This window comes from Perna viridis, chromosome 9 (genome assembly GCF_037379345.1).
Source record: "Perna viridis isolate PV_CMFRI_1.1 ecotype Kerala chromosome 9, ASM3737934v1, whole genome shotgun sequence".
Lineage (NCBI taxonomy): Eukaryota > Metazoa > Mollusca > Bivalvia > Mytilida > Mytilidae > Perna > Perna viridis.
In genome coordinates, this window is record NC_142453.1 from 21108645 (window position 1) to 21135956 (window position 27312).

Genomic DNA, 27312 nt, shown 5'->3' on the forward strand with positions numbered 1-27312 from the left:
CCCCTTTTTTCTAGTGGCAATCAAAACTTGTCGACCCTATTATCCTTGTGTCCCATCCCTTGTTTCATTGCATAATTATTTATGTTCATTTTGTCATTCTTCTCATGTCCATCGCCTTAATAGAGCTGCAATATTGCTGCTCGGGCGTTAAACTCCAACAATCAATCAATCAATCAATCATATATTTATGCTGAAAACCTTTTACAATTACATTGTTTCATTATGTTTCATTTTCTGCCATAATAATTGGCTAAAACGATTCTGCACGAAAACATCTTATACCACAATATCGCAAACTATCTCGTTTCGCAATTCAGTATTCGTTATGTCTGAGCTTATTTATAAAATCTGTTCAAATATGCTATTTTGTTGCCTCTTTGCAGTTGGGATATTTTCCAATAACCCTGATCGAATTGCATTTAGATTCTATCAGTTTTTTCTTTTATTTTTTTTAGTTCAAATTTTGTTTCAGGAGATGATATTGATAAAATTGGAGATTTGTAATACTCTTGCCATTTTAGTAAAATCTGTGAATGATTTGGTTATATAAATATCTTTAGTTTCATTCTTGTCTATCTTCTTGCAAGATAATAAAGTGTAAACAAGGTATATCTCTAATCCACTTGTATTATTGAAATGCTTTAGTGAATAAGGCTGAAAAGGTTTTCTGTGATAATAAACACCTTAAATAAAAAATGGTTTTAAATAACCATCCTTTATCCTTATCATTTATGAAACTTGCTTTTTAAGTGTAAGCGTTTGTAAGAATCAGGCAAAATGAAAAAAAAAAAACAAAAAAAACAAAACAGAATCATGCATGTCTAATCGCTACCGATCTACAATATAATTTCACTTTATGATGCTTTCTCTATTTAAAAAGACCATCTGCAGCATTGGATTTGCCCAGAAATTTTCCAATAGAATCATAGAAAAATTAGGATTTAGACTGATTTATCTGCCCTTGAAATGTTCATTTACAGTGCATTTGAATGCATTTGTAACTCAATGGTCGATCCAGATCTGGAAAATCTTGTCTGTTCTTCTTGATTCTGATGGCGCAAATAGTCAAATTACACTATTAAATTGATGTTTTTTTACCATGTTTCACGTACTGTTTGATTCCTACAGGTACTCACACTTAAGAGACAGACACTTTAATTGTTTTAGTATTGAATTTTGTCATTGAAAAATTCTTTTAATGTATTGAAATTGGAAACAAAAAAAATTCGCCTATTAAATATATAAGGATATCAATATCCATGCACGGTCTTTTTGTCTAATGTTACAAAAAAAAGCGACATTGATAAATTACTGCAATGTACTGAAATCGAAAAAAAGCATATCCCATAAATATACTGTAATATAAATATTCACGTACGGTCTTTGTTACTAATGCTATGTAAGAAACTTTCATGTGACAGACGGATTAAACTTAAACGAGAAACGGTTTAGAAAAGACACGAATAAAATGTAAAGAAATATAAAGGGATTAGTCCTTTCTGTGTGTGTTATCAGCTAAAAACTGGTCTATATTACATGGCTTAGCTATAATCCAATGTTTGATGTATTATTACACGTTTTTAACTTAATTAATTACGCTTGCCTTGCGATCAAAACTAATTAGATTATACAAATTATGTTGATAATGTATTATTAAAATGATGTTGAGCATCAAAATAGGTCGGATTTTGACTAGACGTATAACACTAATGTATTGTGAAAACTTGTCCCTAAAATAAAAAGATAACACTGATTGTTAATTTCAATATGTGATAAATGACTCACGGCGGTTTGTCCTGATTTCATATTTTTTACCGAAAATGTTCAGAGAGGATCTTTCCGAACATAACTTATATTATATAGTTCAAGAATAACATTCCTTATAAACGGTAAAAAAAAAATTGAACAAACTAGTTGATATGTGTCCTTGTATGAATCTGAATATTTTTAGAAAATTGTTACCTGTTTGATTAGGCAATAGAAAAGCTCAAACTGTATATCATGTTGTTACCTAAACCTCAAATTTATGAAAATATTCGCAACCAAATCAGTTGGACAGTCGCCAAAAAATTCAACGCTATGAAAGGTATTTGCACTGGCGTTGAAATATACAACGTAATTCCATGTTTTTATAACAGATGTTGATATTGATACCCCGTACCCCACCAGCAGCACTTGAATCAAATATGTAGGAAAATTATAATTCAGAGAGTATTTGTATAATAAGTAACTGAAGTGATCAAAATCAAAAGTATCAACATAGGAAGCCAAATTGGCCGCCAAGATGTTCTACCATGTGCAATAACAGAAATTAAGCCTCGGTGTTTTAGGTATTTTGGAATGTTGTAATGTGCAAATTTTGCTAAATGATATATGAATAATGAATGCACATGATTGATAAAGCATACACGTGTAAAACTTCAAAACCACCAAAAACAGAAGTTTTGTTTCTCTTGTTATAAGTGTTCTTTAGATTGCAAATAACAATAGTATATAAATGTTTAAAGCACTTTCGTATGTTTTTTTCTAGACTCTAAGAGTAAACCGAGCTTGAAGATGATCTTTGGAGAAATTATAGTTTATTCTAATCAGTTCTTAGAATTTTAATTTTCAGTAATTCTATAGGCTATAAACTTTTTTGAATCTTTTTCTCCCTTTTTTTCTAGAACGATGTTTTTTTCACGAATTTCTTCTAGATCTTTCATCTCCTGATTAAAGTATTGGGATTTCTTCATAGAAGTGAAAAAAAACGTAAAGATAAAAGAAACGCATAAAAATCCAAATTATATCATTGAAACATTCTGCAATTCTTCATATATTATATACTGAATATGACATGTTAAAATCTGCATCACATGCTGTTTCAACCTCTGACTCCATGGAGTGATAAAGAAGTATGGGGTTGATACCTCATGTGATGCATGCGAATTGTCATGTTCATTAAATCATATATTTTAACCATATTTCAAGTATGGTCTTTGAAGGGGTGCGAAATAGTGTGTATGCGATATAGGTCTAATGGTGTGATTTAGGGTTTGCGATATCGGGTAGATATATGGTTTTAACACTCATTATGCATATGCAAATTTGAATCTAAAAATATGATATATAGAAACATAATGCACCGGACACATGCTTGATACACTGTTAACGTAAGGGAAATTACAAGTAAAACGAGATCTTAGATTCTTAAAAAAAAACAAACAAACAAAACAAAAACAAAAACAAACAAAAACACACAAACAAACAAACAAACAAGCAAACAAACAAACACCCGATGGAAACACAAAAATTGCAGTAAAAAGACGGACCAGACTCCTAAAATAATAGAACTTAAAACACAAGGCAACCATTTCAATATCCTTTTTCTTGAAACTCGAATTGGTCATGATTTTCGTGATCATAAAATAAAACTGTGATATAAACTTGCCTAAAACCTAAAGCCATGACTTAAGTCTTTCGGTCAATTTAAATCCTAACCTTATACAACATATGTAGATTTTGAAAGCTCACAGTATTAAGAATAGTCCGGGTGCTGCATTCACATTTGTTGTTTTTTTTTATGTGATATTTTGTTTTTGCATGTTTTTTTTGTGTGTGATTTTTTCTTTATTTTCTTTGTCTTATATCTGGATTACATCCCGATTCTCGGTTCTTTTGCTTTCCCTTGACTGTGTCGGCTTCTATTGATAATGAAATAACAATAAAAGTAAAGAAAACTCTAAATGCAGGAGCAATATAAATATTACAATCATATATACTGGAAATTACGAAATGCCGTAAACGTGTTTAAAGGAGAAACCTCTCAGCAGCAGCATAAGAATCAAATTTGTAGGAAGATCTTAACCCAAAGAGATACTATAAACAAGAAGTAATCGAAACAAAAACTATCAAAATAGGAAACCAAATTCATCACCAAGAGGTTTTATCATATATATATATATCTATGGCAACACCCCCTGCACAAAGTCCAGCACCCTAGACCACTCGCCAGCTATGCTATATAAAAATATAGCTTCCGCTGGCTGTGTCATTCCTCCTCATAGGATTAATCTAGGGATGTAACTTAGCGAAATCTATATTTTGATATATCCTAGCTAGGCGAGTGGTCTAGGGCGATTGACTTTGTGCAGGTGGTGTTGCCACAGATGTCACAGCGGTACGAGTAAAAGTCCTGCACAGTTCTAACATCATTGGGAATTTTTCAGACCCTTCTTTATATCAGATTTGTAATTTTAAAGGCACCTTTACGAGAATTTCTAGGCTCTACTCTGCCTGTGCACCTGCTCTATATTCCTAGATTTTAGTAGAGTACAGGTTGTACTGTTATTTTTGTTTCTGCGCTTGTTAATTATAGTTTTTTTTTAATGTTCTTTGTTGTCTGTGTCTAATTTCTTTGTCGCAGTAGATGTAGTAAATCGAGTTCGAAACTTCAATTTAAGGTGAAAAGTGAATTATCACTCTCTGATGGTAGAATAAAAGAATTTCAGATAAGTTACACCTCAAATTAATGTCACTTACAAAATAATGCCATTTATGCATGTCAGACAACATTATGAATAAGATTTCATGGGACGACGTGTACATTTCCTTTTTCTTAACATGAATCCCATACTGCCTGATTCTTACAGGGAATAGTATTTATATGAGTAGTGTACTAATCATACCGATGATGTATAAATGATATAAATACGAATTAAAACACTTTTAAGGTGTTTTAATGTAATATTATTTCATTTAAAATGCAACTTGATAACAATTCTTCTTTTGAAACAATGATTTTAAATTCATAACAATTCTAGTTTCTTCTGCTCAATTACGATGAAATGGAATTTTATATATATACTTTTGTCAATAAAGCTGAGGGCGTTAAATGATTTGTCATGCTGCAAAACTGAAACCAAAAAAAAAAAAAAAAATGATCCTTTCTAGTGTCCGTTGTACTATTTTGCCATTTTGTCTGTCGTATACGCGAATTTAACCTTTTAAAAAATTTTTGGGAGTTTATAGACAGGAAGAACCGCCTACCATGCCGGTACACCAGCTCTATAAATTTTCTAAAATTATAGCGGACTATGGGTTGCTCATTTGCTTTTGTTTCCGCGCATGTTTTCTACATTTATTTAATGTTCTTTGTTGTGTGATGTAATTTTCTACATTGCATTGTTATCCGTTGAAAAGACTTATTGCCGTTCGCACCAACAAATTGGTGGTGATGACATATAAACAATGAATTCTTTTCAATTGTTTGTGAAGTAAGTAGAAACTCCGTGCATGTTATTTACTGTTCTTGCAAAATATCTATCTGTGTCTGTGAAATATTTCTTCTTTTGTAATTACCGAGTAAATTTATACATGCCAAGGGTACCAAATTTCACTGAAAATCAGGATTTTTGGGAACTAAGATGTCTTTTTCATTAAAATAATGATAAATATATAACATTATGAATCTATTTTTCATATATATTTATGTTCGCAAGGCAGTTGCGGCTCAAAGATATCGGTCTTTTTCTTTAGCAGTATAGAAATATAATACACTTTGCAAAGAATGAGCAATGAAGTTTACGCAGTGTTTGTAGTCATAACAACTTTTCAGACCTGACTTAATTCCGTATTATTAAGTGGTCAACATAGGGAACATGACAAACATTCGTAATTTAAAAACAAAGGGAACGAATTGATATATAAAAATAAGTTTGTAAATGTTAAAACGTTGATACATGTACTCGAATATACTAAATATAGCTTATTTTCTGCAAATCCTAATATTTTTTCAAAGTATTCAAATAAAACTCAGTCCGCCGACCTTATCATAAAATCAATAAGAAATGAAAGTTTTAATATCATTCAATATGCAAATCATTAGTAACGAAATTATGAATTCACTGCAGCGGAGCACTCGTTTGCACAGTGTCTGATTAACGGCGAAGTAAGAATATTTGCGATATGGAGTAGCTATAAGTCGCAATGTGTATTCCTGTCATGATCATAAATATGGTAAAATAATTTTGAATTTAGACATAGGATACAAAGGTAAGTACATTGTAGCCATCCATGCTTTGTTTCTTATGTATAAAATGATAATTGTTTTGATTTTTAATTTGCTTCTTAATTCAGTACTTGTGTCGGGAAGCCAGTTTATAGTGTAAAACATGATTTGATAAAAGTGCTGTTATCCGTTTCTGCTTCAAAATATTCATAATAACATTTTGATAAAGATTACATTGAGTTTTGAATTGAAATTAAATTTAATACAAGTATTTAATAACCAATACTATCCAAAACATGTTTACATTGGATCAACTGCATCATTTCTAAGTGGAAACGTTATCTGTCAATATTGATTATTTGGATAACTCAGTCAAGGAAACAAATATCTTTTTGAACTTTGCTTATTGTTTTGAGCGGCCAATTTGATTATTACATTGCACTAAATGAACGAAAATACACAATGCAGCTACTTACTAATAAATTAGAAATTTAAGAAATTGAACAATGGTTTTAAGTTTGTTCTTTCGAATGGTGTGAACATGTAAAGTATGCTTAATTTATTTTATAATTCATTCCAGGAAATCAGTTAGCTTTAAGAAACGAATCAATAATTATATAAGAATCACTATACAAATAGGTCTCCCGTTTTTGTATTTTCCTTAATTGTCTTTTGTTGTAAAAAATGTTACAATAGTGTAAATCCCATCTTGTATTTCAATTTTTCATTGTTAAGTGCTTATCAAGGATTCACACGTTTTTAATAGTAATCAAGTGAACCAAGGTTATAGCGGTAATCAAAAGAATGTAATCCAGGGACAAAGACCACACATGGAAAACAGACATACACAACAAAGAACATAAAGTAACTAAAATCATACATACAAAGTAACAAAAGTGAATGAGCAACTTGGACTCCACTAAAAACTGGGAGCATGGACTAGCTGCACTGGTAGGGTAACTGTCCCCTGCTTTTCTAGAAACACACACCGAGTTGCTCATAAAAAGTCAAGTCCTGGGTAGACAAACAAAGAAAGGAAACCTGTGACCCGTTGAATAAATCAGTGTTCATGGTGCAGATGGATAAAACATAACGGTCCACGATTTCATGATGACGACCATAAAACTTCTGTAGTGATGACTTCAATCTTTTAGTAACATAACCCTGTTCCAGAAGCCTATTTGTTAGAGTTCTAGCGCGACACGAAACGTCTGTGTAGTTTCGGCAAGCTCTGGCAAAACGTTTGAGTTGTGACACTCCATACGCAGGTGCCGAAGGGATGTTGCCACAGATGAAAGGAATGTTGACAATTCTGAATGAAAAGTCATCACGTTTGTCGTAAAGGTTGGTCAATAGTTTTCCTTTTCCATCGATTGATAAGTGTAGGTCAAGATATGCAGCTGATTTCACAGTGTCTGTAGTATCATTAATCTCAAGTTCTTTTGGATAGATGCGATGTATCAAATCCCCGAAATTAGGTTTTTGAAAGACCTCACGGCCTTTAACCACTCTGACAGAGAATCAATATCTTCTTGTTCTCATTTTATTCATTGTCTTGCATAGTCCTTAGCGGCATCCATAAGAACTTTAAAGTTATAATTCAAATTTATGGTGTGTGGTTCACGGTATTTGGGACCTGTAGAAAGGATATTACGCAGAGATTGTTTTCGATAATGGTTAAATCTCCCGTAACGACGTGACCAGAAGGACCATATTTGAATGGAGAGTTTTTGCAAGAACAGTCAGGTGGTTTAGCATTGAAGTCCTCAATCTCGAGGTTCTGCAATAACCTTTAATAATTAAAAAAAAATTGGATGCAATGGGTGAAGTATAGAATTTTAAATTAATTGGTATGGATTTGTCTTTGAAATATGGGGGAATTTTGTTGTTAACGTTTTTTGTGATGGAGGATGTTAGCCAAATTAATTGCATCTATACCTTTGTTGACAAACGGTAGTGGAAGAAATGATCGTTTTTCTTCATCTAAACTTTTCACACAAACTGGTGTAAAGAGTCTGTGGAAACCAATATCCAAAATGATGGCAACAAGTCTGTATAATGATGAGGTGGGGTCAGACACAGGAGTGTCAAGACTTCTTTTGTAAAGGGAGTGTAGTAGATCGAGAGGTATAGAAAAAAGTTTGGTTCTAATGTGATGAAGTCTAAGAGGTTTTTGTATGAAAGAAGGAGACCATCTATGGAGACATCATGTAACTTAGGTGACGTATAGTGGCGATGGCCACGACTCCTTTCCCGTCTTGGATTTTTGTCAAATAAATTCAACACATTTATGCTATTGTTATATTTGGCTTGAAATGTTTCCTATACTTTTGATATCCATGCATCCGTAAGGTATTGCAGTACCTAGTATGCGTATCCAGTACTCCTCTCTTTCCCTACGATAGTTATTACTTAGAACGGAACTTTTTGTAGGATGGTATTTTTTTTCTAAAATACCAACTTTCATGGAGAGGATTGAATGATCTTGTTGGTTAAATTGTTGATAAACAGTCGGGAATTCGGTGGTGTTAATTCCCGAACGATGACCGCACATTTTTTATTTAATCGTTCTTGCGTTTCTCCGACATATATTAAACCACATAAGTTGCATTCTAATTCATACGTTAAGTTTGTTGATTTGCAACTTAAGTCATGGTGACTTCTTGTACGGAAGGTTTTGTTTGTATGGGATTTGGAGAAGTAAGGGTCGGTTATAAGAATGTTGCATGTTTTGCAATTTTTAATGCCACATTTTGATATGGTACAATGTGGTTCGTCATCGTTGTAGTCAAGTATATCGTTTAAAGTGATGGAACATGGTTTGATAATTTTAAAATAGTCAGAATTTTTGTACTGGAATAGATGGTCTGCAGAATGAACGTTTGATTGGGTACCTTTAGTAGAATTGGTCGGGGCACTTGCCATACCAGATGTGAGTGTGCTAAGATTCCCATCTGGGACACCACATACTTACAAGACAACAAAGTGTCCGATCTACTGTCAGGTTCGGACCTTTTTATAATGGGCGACGTCCGAGCCAGTTTTTCTGTCATTCCTCTTGTTCAAACCATTAGATTTAAAAATTGAATTAATGGGTTGATGATAACATAGGAGAAAAAATCCACCAGCAGAGGTATCGACCCAGTGGTGTGAAAGAGAAATCAGGCGAACCAAGGTTATAGCGGTAATCAAAAGAATGTAATCCAGGGACAAAAACCAGACATGGAAAACAGACATACACAACAAAAACATAATGTAACTGAAATCACACATACAAAGTAAAAAAATCAAATGAGCAACTCGGACTCCATTAAAAACTGGGAGCATGGACCAGGTGCACCGGTAGGGTAAGTGTCCTCTGCTTTTCGAGAAACAACCGCCGAGTTGCTCATAAAAAGTCAAGTCCTGGGTAGACAAACGAGGAAAGGAAAAATATGACCCGTTGATAAATCAGTTTTCAAGGTGCAGATGGATACACCATAACGATCCATGAGTTCATGATGATGACGACCATAAAACTTCTGTAGTGATGACTTCAATCTTTTAGCCACATAACCCTGTTCCAGAAGCCTATTTGTTAGAGTTCTAGGTCAATACGAAAAGTCTGCGTAGTTTTGGCAAGCTCTGGCATAACGTATGAGTTGTGATATGAACACTCCATACGCAGGTGCCGAAGGAATGTTGCCACAGATGAAAGGAAAGTTGACAATTCTGAATGAAAAGTCATCACGTTTGTCGTAAAGTTTGGTCAACAGTTTTCCTTTTCCATCGATTTATAAGTGTAGGTCAAGATATGAAGCTGATTTCACAGTGTCTGTAGTATCATTTATCTCAAGTTCTTTTGGGTAGATGCGATGTATCAAATTCCCGAAATTAGAATTGTTTAAAGATGATACGTCATCTATATAGCGGAAACTGAGATTGAAGGATCTAGCCAAACGATATTCCTTCTTTCTGATCAGATCAGTTATAAAGTCAGCATCATAAGAGTGAAGGAATAGGTCAGCAAGTAAAGGAGCACAATTTGTTCCCATTGGAATGCCGACCGTTTGTTGAAAAACACGTCCACCACACTGGACAAATATGTTGTCAATTAAAAATTTCAGCATTTTGAAAACATCTTCCTCTGTATATTTGAAAGATGATTGGGAATTATTTCTTACAAAGTATGAGTAATCTCTACCAAGAACTATATATTTGTATCTAGGTGTACCATCTTTTTTTGGAAAAACAACGATGTATAATGTTTTAAGTCGGGATTTTAAGTGAGTATGGGGAATAGAAGTCTACAGTGTTGAAAACTCATAGGTTTTAATGCTATTATATTCAGATAAGAGTCTTGAACTGACTGTCTCCAATAGATCTTTCGAATTTCTTAGGATCCACATTGAATTGATACCACTACGGGAGTAACAAGTGTTGTGGTAGGACTGCAGACCCCCTTTCTTTGACAGTTGTGAGGATAGACGTTAAAAATTTTGAAAGGTTTGGTGGTATATTTTGTAGATCCAGCTATGAAACGTTGTTTGTATGGATTCTTGTGAAGTTTAGGAATCCAGTACATAGACGGTAAAGCACAATTATCTTCCTTTGTAGAGACCAAAAGAGGATAGCACAGATTTATGGTTTTCCACAATCTCTTCGTTGGAGAGAGTGGTAGCAGTATAGGTCTTATCACTGCTATTATTTTCTACGTCAACCTCTGATGATAAGCATTGGATGTAAAACGTTTTGCAGACAAAACAATGTTGTTTTGGGCTTTGTGTGCTGGTACGATTACATATTTGTCATGTATAGTAGACAATGTTTTTGCTACATCGGGGTCTTTGAAAACTGATGTAGCCTTGGCACTCATTGGCCTACCTAAAACTTCGTTTCAAAATTAAAGACCTCACCACCTTTAAACAATCTGACAGAGAATCAATATCTTCTTATTCTCGTTTTATCCATTGTCTTGCATAGTCTGCGACGGCATCCATCAGAACTTCAAAGTTATAATTCCAATTCATGCAATGTGGTTTAAAGTACTTGGGACCTTTAGAAAGGATGTTAAGGAGAGATTCGTTGTCGATGATGGCTACATTTCCCGTAATGACGTGACCAGAAGGACCATATTTGAATGGATAGTTTTTGCAAGAACGGTCAGGTTGACTTTGCATGGAAGTCCTCAATCTCGAGGTTCTGCAATAGCCTTTAATAATTGAAAATTGTGGATGCAATGGGTGAAGTATAGGAATATAAAATAATTGATATGCATTTGTCTTTGAAATATGGGGGAATATTGTTGTTGACGTTTTTGTGATGGAGGATGTTAGTCAAATTAATTGCATCTATACCTTTGTTGACAAACGGTAGTGGAAGAAATGATCGTTTTTCTTCATCTCAACTTTTCACACAAACTGGTGTAAAGAGTCTGAGGAAACCAATATCCAAAATGATGGCAACAAGTCTTTATAATGATGAGGTGGGGTCAGACACAGGAGTGTCAAGACTTGTTGTGTAAAGGGAGTGTAGTAAAGTGAAAGGTATAGAAAAAGTTTGGTTCTAATGTGTTGAAGTCCAAAAGATATTTGTATTAAAGGAAGGAGACCATCTATGGAGACATCATGTAACTTAGGTGACGTATAGTGGCGATGGCCACGACTCCTTTCCCGTCTTGGATTTTTGTCAAATAAATTCATCACAAATATTATAACGAAACATGAAAATTAGACATACTTGTATTTATTTTTATCGGCTTTTACCACTGAAACTATTTTGATCGATTTAGTATGTTCAAATTTACTTTTTAGTTCCTTTTTTTCTGATTTTTAGAAACAAAAAATTCTACGAATTTCTTCTGATAGTTATGTTTTCCTGTCGGCATTCATGGCAAATATTGTTTCGAAATACATCATTTTGATAATTGGTAAACAAAATGAGTAGCTTAAAGGCTCTTTTGGGTTAACCTTGCTAAGCGACTCATATTAAGTGTTAGGGTTACATATATTTCTCACAAAAATAAAATCTCACAAAAACCGGAAGCTGCATATTGTTTAGAAACACTTTGCTATACTTGTTGACCATGATTTTAAAATGTCCATGTCCATATTTACGCGGTCTAAGAATAAACTATGTTAATTGGTTGCCCAAACTATACGTCATATAGACTTGAGATCTTCAACACTAAAAAATGATATATTTTACTTTTAAAAATGTCACAGACAAAGATCTGTACGATAATAACTCTAAAACGTATGAAAATACTCATAGGTCATCCAAAGAACCCCAAAAATATCAATTGTGATAGTGGTAAAGAGAAAATATCAAAGAAGCCAATTTTTTTTACTGAAGTACAAATATTCTTGGGGTTTTGGCATTGACAAAAATCAGTTAAAGCAATTTTTCGATAAGTTAACACATATCAAATTAATCAATAACTATTCTTCCGCAACTTGCGATGTTGAGACATTTGCTGTCTGATAATAGTAATAATTGTCAATTTTCTCTTTTCTGGAGAAAAAAAAAGAATTGTGTTTAAATTTTGCCACAATGGAGTATAAAAATAGCAATTTAAAAAAAAAATACTTCAGTTGATTTTTGGCGACAAATGACTCATTAATTGGAGGTTTTAGGGTACCTGAAATCATATTAGAGTTGACGAGTGGTGGGGTGCATGGAAATTACTTTACTAACTTTTTAGCTTACGTACTAATAATATTTGTTGTGTGTGTTTTGTTTTGTTTTGTATTTTGATTGTTTGTTATATTTTTTGTCTGTTTTTGTTTTGTTTTTGTTTGTTTTATTTTAGTCCTATGTATTAAAGTCAATCAATATGTTTTAACGTTTCGTTCGAACAATTTTTTTTCCAGATAAAGATTAAGACATTTTAGTATGTTTTTTATACTCTCGCCGTTTAAGTTTAACTAAGCGTACTTTTTATGATTGGATATATCTTTTGTTGGGGTTCGGTCTTTCTTCCATCTAAGTGATAATCAGTGTTACCATGGTTTGTCCTTAAACCGCTTATATTATTGATATGTTTTATGAATAGGGCTGATAGGATTGTCTACAATAATAAAAAAACACACGATAAAATTCTTAATCCTTAACACTTATGTACTTGTCTTTTTTAAAAGATAGAAACGTTACTTATTGATTATTGAATGTTACCTCAATGTACCTATATCGGTAAAAATATATTGTCTTCCCGTAAATATATTAAAATATAAGTATTAATGTACGGTCTTTGTGTGTGGATTAATGTAATATTAAACGAAACATTATTGGTTTGTTACTTCAGTAAACTGAAATCCAAAATAAGTTTTTTTTTCGTAAACATATCAGAGTATAAATATACATATACGGTCTTTTTAAGTAATTATGCTAATGTTACATTTGAAACTTCTTTTTAATAGAGGCATTAGACTTAAACAAAACAAAAAGGTTTAAAAATAACATGAATAAAACATAAAGAAATGTAAAAGGATTATTCCATTCTGTCTGTGTAATGCGTTTTAAATAATCCATATTCTCTATGATTCAGTCGTTTTATCTACTTGTACGACTACATACATATGATTTTATATCATTGGACGATTTGTTTTAAAAAATCGCATTTGTAATTGGTTGTTGTGTGATTGTGTATTAGTTTTTTTTTACAACACGTGGTCAAAAGCGACGTTGTGTGACGTTTCTAACGTTGTTCTCCCGTATATGTAACAATTAGTGACGTCATAGACATATGATTGTTAAAGTTAATAATAGCAATGATATGACCTAAACCGTTTCCACAATCTCCAAAGAAAAGATGGTAAAAACCATAAATATGTTCTATCCTCTTTTGGCCTCTCTTCTAAAGCCGGCGATTGTGATTTATCGTCTATGTACGATTCGAGCGGAAATCAATAAGATGCATTCCAAAGACTCGACAGTGAAAATAGATGCAAGCAACAAGGTTTATGAAATAACCAAAAAAAAAAAAAACAAACAAACAAAAAAACAAACAAAAACAAAAAAATAAAACAAGTAAAGAAAACAAAATAAATAAATAAATAAATAAACAGATAAAACACGTACAAAGAACTACAAATATATGAGCAACCTGGAATCCACAAACAACTGTAAGCAACGACCATGTGCATCAGTCGAGTAATTTTTGAATGATAAATGAACACAATAGGAGAAGGTATATCATATTCATTTCTAGATACCCCTGTGAATTATGACCTAATCAAATGTGTTAGTTGGACTTTTAGTAATTGTATTGACTTTAAACATTGTTAAATCCAGAATTAATACCCTTTTTCTAGCAACGATCTGCTCTGTTTTTTCACGTATTTCATCTTCTTTAATCCTTCGGTATTAAAATATCTTTTGATTTTAAAACCTATTTTCAGCACATCTTCGTATTTCGTTTTATCAAAAATAATGAAAAATCGATATACCTGAAGCATGAGACGTATAGAAATACTAAATCTGGAAAAATATATTGTCTTCCCGTAAAATATAAGTATTAATGTACGGTCTTTGTGTGTGGATTAATTTAATATTAAAAGAAACGTCATTGATTAGTTACTTCAGTAAACTGAAATCAAAAATAAGTTTTTTTTTCTTTTTCCGTAAACATATCCGAGTAGAAATATCCATATACGGTCTTTGTTTCTAATTATGCTAATGTTACATTTGAAACTTATAGACGCATTAAACTTATATGAAATAAGGTTTAAAAATGACATGAATAAAGCATAAAGTAATGTAAAAGGATTATTCCATTCTGTCTTTGTAATACGTTTAAAATAATCCATATTCTAATTGTTTACGTATTTCACCTTCCTTAATCCTTCGGTATCAAGATATCTTCTTATTCTATAACCTATTTTCAGCACATCTTTCGTATTTTGTTTTATCAAAAAATAATGACAATGAATATATTTTCAACATGAGACGCACAGAAACATCCTGAAATTCTTCATATATTGTGTCAGATCATGATGCAACAGGTACATGTTTAATATAATCGTTAGTGACGTCACAGTTAAACGAGATCTTCTAGATCTCTCGAGATCTAACTCAAACAAACAACCTAAAAGGAAACCACATGTACAACACACCTAAGCGCAAATTACAGTTAAAAGACCAGCCTGACACAAAGAATCAATCTAAATATGTTTTTCCTGAACAGCAATCTCATCGGTCATGATATTTGATAAAAAAATAATAAACATATCTACCAATCAAAGTCATGTATAAAATCTATAATTAAATTTAAAGTTTGACCTAGGCTAAAAAAAGGCAATAACTCCAAAGTGGCTAAAAAGATTTGCACAAAACTATGACCACTAATAGATCTAATTTTTGGAAAAAAATTCTGTCTGACCCCTATGTTCTATTTTGAGTAACAGCGGCCATATTTTTCAACAGATCAAAAACATACAATTTTTCTATGCATAATACCCTACGAAAAATCCATGTTAAGTGTGGTTCTCACTGGTCGAGTAGTTTCAGGGGAGAAAAGTTTTAAAGAAATAACATTAATATATATCACAAAAGGTCGAAATAGGGCGATAACTCCAATATGTCGAAAAAGATTGGAACAAACATTTATCCAAATAGATCTCTGTCTGTTAAAAACAGCGGTCATTTTCAAACACGGATCTTAAAACCCTACATCATCTCTATGCACAATATCCTCAGTAACATTCATACCAAGATTGGTTCTATTTTGTCCAGTAGTTGTAGAGGAGAATAGATTTGAATCTGATGACATATAACAGAGATGTCAAAAAAGTTTGACGTGGACATGGTACATATATCAATTTTTACATTTTTACCTAAATATTTGAGAACTACCGATGATAATCGAAACAAAGAGTTTTATTTAAGATCGACGAAGTAACAATATGAAAAATGCTGGATGAAGAACAACAGAAAGGTTTATTAATACAAAGAATACGAAAGAAAATATTTTCATAACGTAATTATATATTTTATGCACAAGTTGAAGAAATACTAGTACTGTTTCCAGTTCACGTATGGTTAGTGTCAATTAGCACCTTAAACTATTTAAGAAATTAAAAAATAAATGTTTATACATGTGGTACAATACACTTTAAAACAGGAATGAAAATTGTCACTTGACAAAATGGGAAAGGTTCGCCCTTGAGTTTTGCTAAATTCCTCTTGTAACGGAGGTAATAGAAATAATCTATTCTTACGTTATTGCAATAGAAAATTGTCTACATGTTGTGAGGAAAACATAACCAATGATTGTTAAACAGCAATATTTTTACGTCTGTTGTGCTTGAAATTGAACATTTCTCATTTTAAAAGAAGGTTGACACTGCTTAATGGTGAGTACCCTTTGAACAGACTTTGTTCTGGTCGGACTTGACTTTTGGTTACGTCCTCCCCCTTCCCCGTTACATTTAGATGATATTATACTAACAATGCATTTACGTTACGATACGGAGATTGAGAGCGTGTAATAAATATGGAAAAGTTTTTGTTTTTCAGACGGATTTTCATACTCTCGTTAGAATAACTTCTTTATTTTATTTGTTTTCATATCAAAATAGTTTCCTTGGTATATATTCATCAATATTCACCTTTCATGAAAAAAAATTGGCAGGAACAATCCCGTTTGTTACCAAAGATGACGAAAGAAGCCAAGTGATGGTAAAAGCTTACATGGCTTTAGTGTAGGAGGTCTAAAACATATCATGAAGTTTAATCATGGTTGAAATAATATTTTCATTATCATCGTTCAACTCAGGGTACCATGTTACATGTATCAAAGAAAATAAAATATTGTTGAAATCTGAGCAAATTTAACATGGGAGCAAATTCAAAAACGGCCACCAAAAACAATTTTTCGTTATTATTATCCTACTCAGAGTATCATGTTTCATGAGGATAGATTTTATAGCCAAAAAAAAAAAGCCTTCTGACCCTATATTCTATTTTTAGTAACGGCGGTCATTTTTTTTTCGACGAATCAAAACTTGCAGCTAAAAACTTGTGCAAGATACCATAAGGAATTACCATGCTAGGTTTCATCCAAATGTATTCAATAGTTTCAGAGAAAAATATTTTGGAAAAATTGTTAATGACGACGGCGACGGATGCGAAGTGATGGCAATTGCTCACATGCCTCACTTCGAGGTGTGTACAATAAAGAATAGAAGATATAAAATAAAATATAATTGTTTATGTAGATCCTGTTTAGTTTTTCCCCATTCCTCGATTTTCAAGTTAAGAAGTGGAATATATTACCTTACAAAGTTAAAAACTTATGGTCTTGCCATCAAGTTACAGTCAGCATACAAAGTCATCAAACAACAATGCTTATTTGTGTTTATTTTGTTAAATTGTGATACTTACGACAGTTCAATTTTTAAATGAAACTCGATGATATCTATTTCGTAATAAATGTCCATTAAGTAATTTCAATCATGGCCAATTTATTATTTGTCAATTAAATTACTGCTTTTATAGTTTCGTTTTGCGTGGGAAACATACTATATTATTTGTTTACCCGTTGACAGTTCATGCGGCATGTCACTGAAAGCCTTTCGGAATATGAACGTATCAAACTATTTGGTGTTAAGTACAAATATTCTTTATAGTGAAATCATATTTAAAGATTGCATTTATACAATACTAATTTGATATTAATGCATAAAATTGTTTTGTTGATGAGAGATTAAACGTCTATCGCTTTTGAATAAAATAAATAAGCGATTATAGTGACTTAGTAGATTAAAAAGCATGTCGAGACTTACAGTCCCAATAAAATACAACTCAAATTTGATCATTATTGGCTTAATTTGCATGTCATCATTTTTACCATTAATATCAGTTTTCGACTGTTTAAGTACTAGTCCGCAAAACGTTTAAGCTCTGCTAATGACTCCTGTTGTAGAAAAAAACCACAACCAAACTGCTTTCTTCAGCCAAAATATGCTTTCTTTTTTTTCAGAACGGTAATCATTTCTGTGTTCAGATCTGCATTTTTGAGAAAATTGTGCATTTATCTCTCACTAAATTCAAGCAAATCAAACAAATCAAGAACGATAACTCTTGCAAAGTGCCAATTTCATGTACAATCCATATATTTTTATCTCAAAAGCGCAACGACCAAAACATGCAAAAGGAAAACTAAGACTGGGTATGTCATTAGTAATTGCTGAACGAGAAATAAAAGTCAGTTAAGTGGGTTTTTGACATGCATGAATCATCTTTTGTCTGATTTTTATAAAGACTGACATTTAAAGTGTAAAGGAAGTTTGATCCACCTATGTATGTCAAAAACAACGAACTTTACTATCAAATTCAGATTTTTTAATACCCACATGGTTCCATAAGGTATGTAGGAATCCGGATCTTTAGCCTTGAATTCCGTTCGCCTTAATACCTGTGTTCAAATTGAGTACGTACGCCTTCTAGGTACATGTATAAGGTTTAAGTTAAACCATCGTATCTACTAAAACTTAGAACTGATCTAATGATCAGTATGATGGATGTTTGAAATTCATGCGACACTGAAGGTTTTAATTAGTTATAATTTGATTAAATGTATTTACTCCAGTGAATCGGTTATCAACACGTGGTTTGTTAAGAAGTTACATTAGTCTGAACGCGCAAACGATAAGTTTCAAATTGGTTTGTTCGTTAATGTTATGATTATTTGACCAAAATAAAATAGGATTGTTTAATAAATTACAGAAAAGTGTAGAATAGTAAGTAATTTAGCTTTGTTTATTACATATTTAGTCCAAACTGTGTAAACGAACCCCCTTTTGACTTACTTTAAATTTGGTTTGACTGATGCAGGTGTCGGTTTTTTAAGGTTCATATTCATGAACACTGATAAAAATATACCGTAAAAAATGACTTGGTATAACAGATTTTCGAATTTTATATGGTTCGGTTTAGACAGAAATTACTGTATAAAAATGTTCTTGATAAAATCTTCTTGATTCCTGCAACCGTTTAAATTGATAAGATCTGTTCAGGACATCATGCCATTTTGTATAAAAGGAACCTGAACCGTTGATTGGGTCCCATTGTTTCAAATTTAGTGAAATGTGCTATTATTTTCTACGCTGCGACCATTTGGAAGACTATTTTAAGGATTTGTTGTAATTTCTGCTCCAAGTTTTTACTGAAGTCCGAGTTGCTTATTTATTACTTTGTATGTATTACTTTAGTTACTTAATGTTTTTTGTTGTGTATGTCTGTTTTCCATGTTTTGTCTTTGTCCCTGGATTACATTATTTTGATTTCCGCTAGAACCTTGGTTCCATTGATGACCCTTTCTTCATAATCAATATTTTCAAAGAAAAGGATGAGGGCCCACAAGCACTGTTTTAATATCAAACGCAAAAAAAGTTTGTTACTCTCTCCCGATCCTTATTTTGAATGGCGGAAATCCAAAAACCATTTCGTTTGTTTGCCTGGTAAACAATCAAGGCTTTGGGTATTTTGTCAATGAAATTATGTTTCAGAACAGTCCTATATATCTAACAACCTTCATTTAAGACTGCCTTCTCTATCCGGGGAAAATATGAACAATGCAGATACATGTACAATGTACACATATCAAACATGACCCGGCATAAATTTGATATTGCAAAGTTTATATGAAAAATATATGTTAAATCTTACGCATGTTTTGCGTGTATATAGTTCTTTTGCTTGAGTTTCTTGTATATATTGTAAAATTTAAAACATTTCGTTCGTATCCTTTTTTTTTTTCGTTCTAAAAAGTTTTCGCCAAAAAAAGTGCCAGCACTGACCCGTAGTTACAAGATGAATTACTTTGCCGGTGCGCACGATACATGAGGTGCACGGATGTACATGTAAATTTCTAACGAATATGTGTCAATACCTGTGCTAAATAGCCTACTTGTAGTTTAAGAATTTGTCATGATAGTTCTAATCTAACATTGGTGCCAAGCGGTCCTGTCGTGAAAATTGTTGTCAACAGATCAGCTTTTGTCGTCTTTTCGAATATTTTCATGCAAGTTTTAGCCTATATATTTTGTGTTAAATAAGGTTGTCTTTATTATAGTCAGCTGCATCCTGTCTTACATTTGTATTCAATCCATGTCTTTCCAAATTCCTATTTGTCTTTCAAAAAAGACAGGTGCGTCCCGAGTAGTGAATTTGGACGGGGTGCTACAATGCATAAGCATGGTCTGGCCGCGAATTATTTGGAGTGTTGTGGTAAGAAAATCCACGTGACAATTGAATTAAAATAGATTTTTGAAATGACAAGCTTTAATGTATTTGAGTGGAAATACTATTTGCATAGGTGTGAATCCTCGGAAAGAAGAAGACCCATGGCTCTTTCTTATAATTAACGGAAAGGGTAAATTTTCATTTTCATACATTACAACATTAGTATTGAACAAAACACTGTTATTTTGATCCTGAATTGAAGTGTGTCACTTTTGAGCTTCATGGCTTCCCTTTTTTTCACCATCATTGTAACTGATGAATACTGAAAATTCTGGAAGTGGTAAGTTTTAAGCTCCCACCGTGAGACAGACAGAAAGTTGGATATTACGAAATGCATGATGAAATATAGGAAGCACCGGTCAAAAGCGGAAGCGTTTAGCACCTACATAGATGCATTTATTTCAAACCTTCCCATATCAATTTTCTACTGTTAGTAGTAAAAATTTCTAACGAACAAGTGTCATTTGCTATTTTTCTCATTTATATATTTTAAAACTCCGTACATATTATAAGAAATGTTGATTTGTACTAAAAACAATTATAAATCTATCAACAATGATTTGTACATGTGCATGCTTATTATGATTTACCTATTGTACCCAGAAAACAAGAAACATGGCAAGTTTGTCTGTCTGGCTGGCTGTCAGTAGTTAAACACAAAAGACCCAGTGATCTTAAAGATATAGTCACTCATGCAGTGCTACCATGTAGTTTAGGAGGTTACAGTAAAACATGATTTTATAATTGTTTCATCTTTGTGGCTTCCGTTTTCAGTGGAATATAATCTTAATGACACCAATTTTTTTTGTAAGTGTTTTTAAGTTCGTCAATACTTATTAAAAACACTATTTTACGGAACAGGAGACCAAAATGATATGTTGGTTTTCATGCATAGAAGAAAAATTACATATGCAAACTTTTTTACACAGGAATATTTACGTGACTTGATCAATGCGTGAATGCCCAACGATTTTTTCTCACATTTACGTCAGGCTGGAAAAAGTAGACTTTATATCGTCATGCCTCCTCGATTTGAAGCTTCAATGCTTAATTATGCGCAGTCATTTATGCTACATAAAACATTTCTCTGGTTAAAAAAAAACAACAACAAAAAAAAAAAAAAAAAAACATACAATATTAGTATTGTGATATGGTCATGAAAATCATATCACCTATAAAATATTGTGTTTTCGATAACTTTTTCATCTAACATACCAAGAGAACACAACAGATCCACACTAAAGGGATGAGAAGCGGATTTAAGAAAGCTGAAAGATTTATATTATTTTACTATTGTTTGAATTTCTAAATAAATAATACATGTTTATACTAAATAGATGAGAAAACATGTCATACTTTTGATCCGCCTTTGACAAGATTTTGCCATATAATCGTCTAATATATGTCTTACGATTAGCGTAAAACATTACATTGAGGTATATTTTTTAATTTTTTTTTCAACATAAACAGATTGCACACACATACAAATTTGTTTATTTCTTTTACGAAAAAAAAATAATTTCATATTTGGATTTTGTTAAAAGCAAAGATGAAAACATGTGTTTTAATTTCAAAAATGGAAAAAAAATGAAGTCTACTGAAGGGTGATAATTTCATTTCTTTTAGTAGGCGCTACAGAGCCTTATGTACCCTCATTCTTTGAAAAAGTTTTAATTTCTTTGTTATCGTTTCTTTTCATTTACGATTGCGCTAATATTTTATTACTCAAAATGGCTTTTTAATTATCATCCTTCTGAAATGAACCGAAGAGTGCAGAGGGAGATATTGCTTTAGCTATTTTGATTTTAATGTCACTAATAAGCACTCTCACAGGGGCAAGATGATAAGTATCTATGTCTGAATGATAACATCAAAGGAATAATAAACTTTTGTAATACAGGATAATTCCATCTTTCAGGTATTATATTGAACTGTTTCACTAAGTCTTTACAATTTCTAAATAAGTGCATGAACATGAAATATCAAAGTAAAGTTAACATCACAATCTTCAGAACATTTGTTAATATTTCATTTGTGTAAATTTGATTTGCGCAATTTATTTGCATGGTAACCACATTGCTCTAAAACATGTACAGGTTCCAATTCAGCAATAAAATGTCACTTTACAATGACAGTGGATGGAATTGCATTCGCCATTTTCTAACTATGATATTTTACGCTCCGAATATCGTGATGCTCAACACTAACGCTTGACAATACGCCTAGCTCTATTCAAAATTATAAATAAATCTTACAATATCGGTAAAAATGTTTGATTTAAACAACTTTACCCGATTTTGAAAGAAACGACGTTTGATTTGAATAATGTACATATACATCGAATTCATTTTTGTCAGGAGTTAGCACGTTATAAAACAAATTTATGCCTATCAATGAGTGAGGCCTTGTGATATCATTGACTCAACCATTCGAAGTATATTTGCGTGTCGAATTTGTGATTGGTTTACATGGTGTCTTTTTGTGTTGAAAACATTTGTATTTTTTCACATCATGTATGTTTGTGTCGAAATTATGCGTGGTTTAATAAATTTCTGCATTTTAGGATTTAATCTATGTTCGGAATACTGTGTAGAGATTGAACACATCAGCACATTCTAATGGGAATGTTACTGACAACAATTATCATTAGCATCGATGTATATCGTAAGCTCTTCGGTAAGTAAGGTAAAACAATATTGTTACACTTTTTGCCAATACCTTTTTGAACAGACTACGATTTTCACATTTACGAATTTACAAAACTGATTGGTGTATGTCTTTGTACACTTGAATCAAATCTTTGAAAACATTTTGTAAAAATAAAGTTATATGTCTTTCATTTTTTTTGCTTTAATGATATTGTAAGTAAAAATTAAATTGTTGTTTAAAAGCTCTAGAAGTCGTACCAAGCCTTAGTTGTGAACGTGGTTGGTTTCTGTTCGGAAGTACGTGTTTCCATCTTAGTAGTACAAGGGAAACCTGGCTTGGTGCGCAGGTAGGATAATTTTACATCAATATTTGAATATCAAAACTACTGGTATCTGAACATTTACAAATATTTCATATCGGGTCTTTTTCAGCTAGCATTGAAATAATATAGATTTTACAGAATTACTTTGAGGAGGTAGGCATAGGATAATGGACATTACTCTTACAAATCATCGGAAGGGAAGTATTCAGCATTTTACATCAAACTAATGAAAGCATGAAAGTAACTTGGACTGATTTCATTCTGTTTCAAATGAAATCTTGATAAGCTTTGCTGAAAGTGAATAGGATATAAACACATCACTGATTTCAAGAGTTATGTCCCTTACATTTGGTCTCCTTCTTAAGATATAATAAAAATGTTACTTTTGAATATAATTATGTGATCTTTGTCTTTTGCGATGGAACTGTATTACTAAGGTTTGACTATTCATTATCTTGCATGTGAATTAATGTTAATATTATGTTATAAATGATATCATGCAAACGTAAGAACGACATTCATAAAACTCTAATTAAAACAATTTTTAGATTTCAGAAATAAACATAATCAATTAAAGAGTAATCAAGGGAACCAAGGTCATAGCGGTAATCAAGGGAACCAAGGTCATAGCAGTAATCAAGGGAACCAGGGTCATAGCGGTAATCAAAAGAATGTAATCCAGGGACAAAGACCCGAAATTGAAAACAGACATACACAACAAAGAACATAAAGTAACTAAAATTATGCATACACAGTAACAAAAGCAAATGAGCAACTCGGACTCCACTAAAAACTTGGAGCATGGACCAGGTGCACCGGTAGGGTAAGTGTCCCCTGCTTTTCTAGAAACACCCGCCGACTTGCTCATAAAAAGTCAAGTCCGGGGTAGACAAACGAGGAAAGGAAAACTATGACCCGTTGAATAAATCAGTTTTCATGGTGCAGATGGATACACCATAACGATCCACGAGTTCATGATGACGACCATAGAACTTCTGTAGCGATGATTTAAATCTTGTAGCAACATAACCCTGTTCCACAAGCCTATTTGATAGAGTTCTAGTGCGATTTTAATACCAATCAAACCAAAGTTGCAAATTTCCGTATGCGGTAAACGTGTTGCAAAGTGTTTCCAATCATTAAGACCAAACTAATTTACTAAAGAAAATACTAAAAAGCTACATAATTATAGTCCCATGTTGAATAGAAATGGACGCCTTTTGTTCCGAACAAAAAAATTACAGTTTGTGTTTGTTAATTTTCTTAAAGTATAATCCATAAATCGAGTCATACATTGTAGAACTCTGAACATTGAATACTGCGTGAAATATTTTCTAAGACTTATGGTACGCCAGCATTGGCGACGTCCAATTTGTTTCATAAACTACAATCATATATAGCAATGTAAGAGAAAAATCAATGGAAGATGAGATCATATTTTTAAAGAAGATTGTACAAGCTGGAAACAGTACCACGATATGCATCTAAATAAGGAAATTCAAAAATCTTTTTGAAGCAACCGGAAACAGTTTATGAGAGGCGTGATCGATTACTATGCTTATAATTAAAAAATTCATAACTTTAGCATACTGACAAGAGCGTCAAACTGTTTAAAAAACATTGTATAAGCGACGATTTTGTGCACCTTCTATATATAACATTTACTCGTTAATTAAGGAGGTAGACCTTGAAATCAGTGATATGTTTGTATCATATTCAATTTAACCAAAACCTATCAAGCTTTGAAACAGAATTAAATCAATCTATGTTGCTTTGATGCTTACATGAGATTGACGTAAAATGATGAATACAAACATTCCAATGATTTGTAAGAGTTTTGTCCCTTACCCTAGGTCTACCTTCTTAATTGACGATCCATGTATGAATCAGATAGTGGATGAAACATCGTATAAAAACACCTACATCTTGGAAAGTTTAATTGACTAATTACACCTTTAGACTCAAGGAAAGGGGCAAGATTTTCCATATCATTTTAATAAAATTTAGTTAAAGCTGCATTAACTGCCAAATTGCTCAGTTTTGATTCTACTGAATTTTGCTGATTCAATGAAATAAGTTAGTAGTAATGCAATTGAAGCAATACATTTCGATAATACCTATAGAATATTGTGAAAACAACGTTTTCCTTTAAATTAGAGAAGATCGATAGCTCTTATCTAATTATCTTTCGCCATTACTTCCGAAGATCGCCGACAGGACATTTACCTGGGTTGAAAATACGTTAACCTTTGCGAAAAAATAACAATAGGGGATACACAGGTAAGCACGTGTCTTGTTTTCATATCATTTCGTTTACTTCTTGATTACTTTTCAAATAAATAATGACCATATTTGAGCCTATTATTTCACAATAGGTAAATTTCGAAAGGATCCTTGCGTTATATTCGAAGTTAAGGTATATTTTAACAGAAATAAAAAACTACGAAAATGACAGCTAATGCAGCTTTAAATATTGTAATTTCAATGAAATGTATCGAAAAGGAACAAAGGCTGATAACACTTTCAAATACCCCATTTTTTTTATTACATTTCATTAAAAAATATCTGAGGAAATCATGTGATGCAGAGATCAAGTCATGGTCCTTTCTCAAACAGAGAGAGCATTGCATTCATGAGTGAAGTGAAATTGTTAGATAAGAAGGTTTTTCACATGCATGTTTCTGATTAATACGAAAATGTACACTTAAATTCTAGCTGCCAACTTATCACAATGCTAAAATGAGCATTATTACAATAAAGTTCCTTTAACAACTTTTCGTCCAATTTGTCAACGTTTTAGACATTGGGACTTAAACACAGTTTTCCAAAATTGTGATGTGGACCTTTCAGTTTTCACCACACATATGAATGTTTGAATACAATATCATGTATTTGCTTCCAGATTTATTGTAACAGCATTGGGGGAACATTGTTCGAACCTAGAACTCGAGCTGCAATAGACTTAACAACTCCATTGATTATAGGATCCAATGGTACATTTAATTTTTTCAACATGTTGTAGATAGCAGTCTTTGTGAGAATCATGAGAATTCTGTGAAATGTGACAGAACAGAAACAAGACTACACATTTTTATTATCGTGTTTAAATTGCTTCATAGGTCTATGTGATGAAATGTATAATTTTCATTCCAAACTCTCTGCTTTCATTGAAAACAGTTTCTATTATATTTAAGTGTCATTTACAGAGTTACTCAATTGTGAATTCCTCAGAACATACTATCTAAAGTTATTTTCTGTTAATTATCACATTTCGGAAAAAAAATAACAAAAATAAAAAATGTGTATGCTTTCCAAAAATGATTCATATTTTGCATGATTCTCATTTGGAGTGCTACTTAAGACTTCATTATTTGTACTTGTTGAAACAAAAAGCCAAACTCTTGCTTCGTGCACTTGTTAATATTACAAATAATAATGAAATGAGACATGTTACACCTGAAATTCGCTAAATAAATGTCCAAATTCAAATCCCAATTTGTCGCGGAGCTATTTGTCCGATCTTGGTCTGATTTGTTAAGTTTTATGTTTTGACGTCATGATATCACGGAACATCAAGGGCAAGAAACTCCTTCTAATTTGTATTGCAGAATATTTCTGGTTCAGTTGTTTATGGACTATCAAAGATTGGACTACTTTTACAATTTTGCATGTTTTCTCTTTGTTAGCAGAATATGATCAATAGAGATGAAAGAAGGAATATACAAAACAAAAAGAACTAAATTAAAACGAACATTATAAAAAATGAAAACAAATACATGATTATCTTAGATAATGATCACAAGATTTAAAGCTTTTTTTAAGCCTCCTTACGCCAAAGTACTGAAGACTTTCCACGTGTTTGGCTAGGAGGAAGGAGAAATCCAGAAGACAAACTCAGGTGACACATTATTAGATGGAGTATTATAAAATTAGTTTATATGATGAAAGTTCGCTTATGAACAAAGACCAAAGGGTTATATCTACCTCGTTACACATTTGTTAATGTTCAAATCGATATTGGAATACAGCATAAAGTCATTTTGCATATTCCAATTAAAAGCTAAAAAAAATTATTTTGTCTACCATGAAGCACTCCCGGCCTGTCTGGTTCTTAGAATCAGTTATATTT

At 32.3% G+C, this 27312-nt stretch overlaps 1 protein-coding gene across 1 annotated transcript in view; it reads left to right on the plus strand.

Moving 5' to 3' along the window:
* LOC148607295 (uncharacterized) overlaps positions 1-27312 on the plus strand; it is a 64445-nt gene that overhangs the window by 5519 nt on the left and 31614 nt on the right. The gene's annotated exons all lie outside the window — the stretch shown is intronic.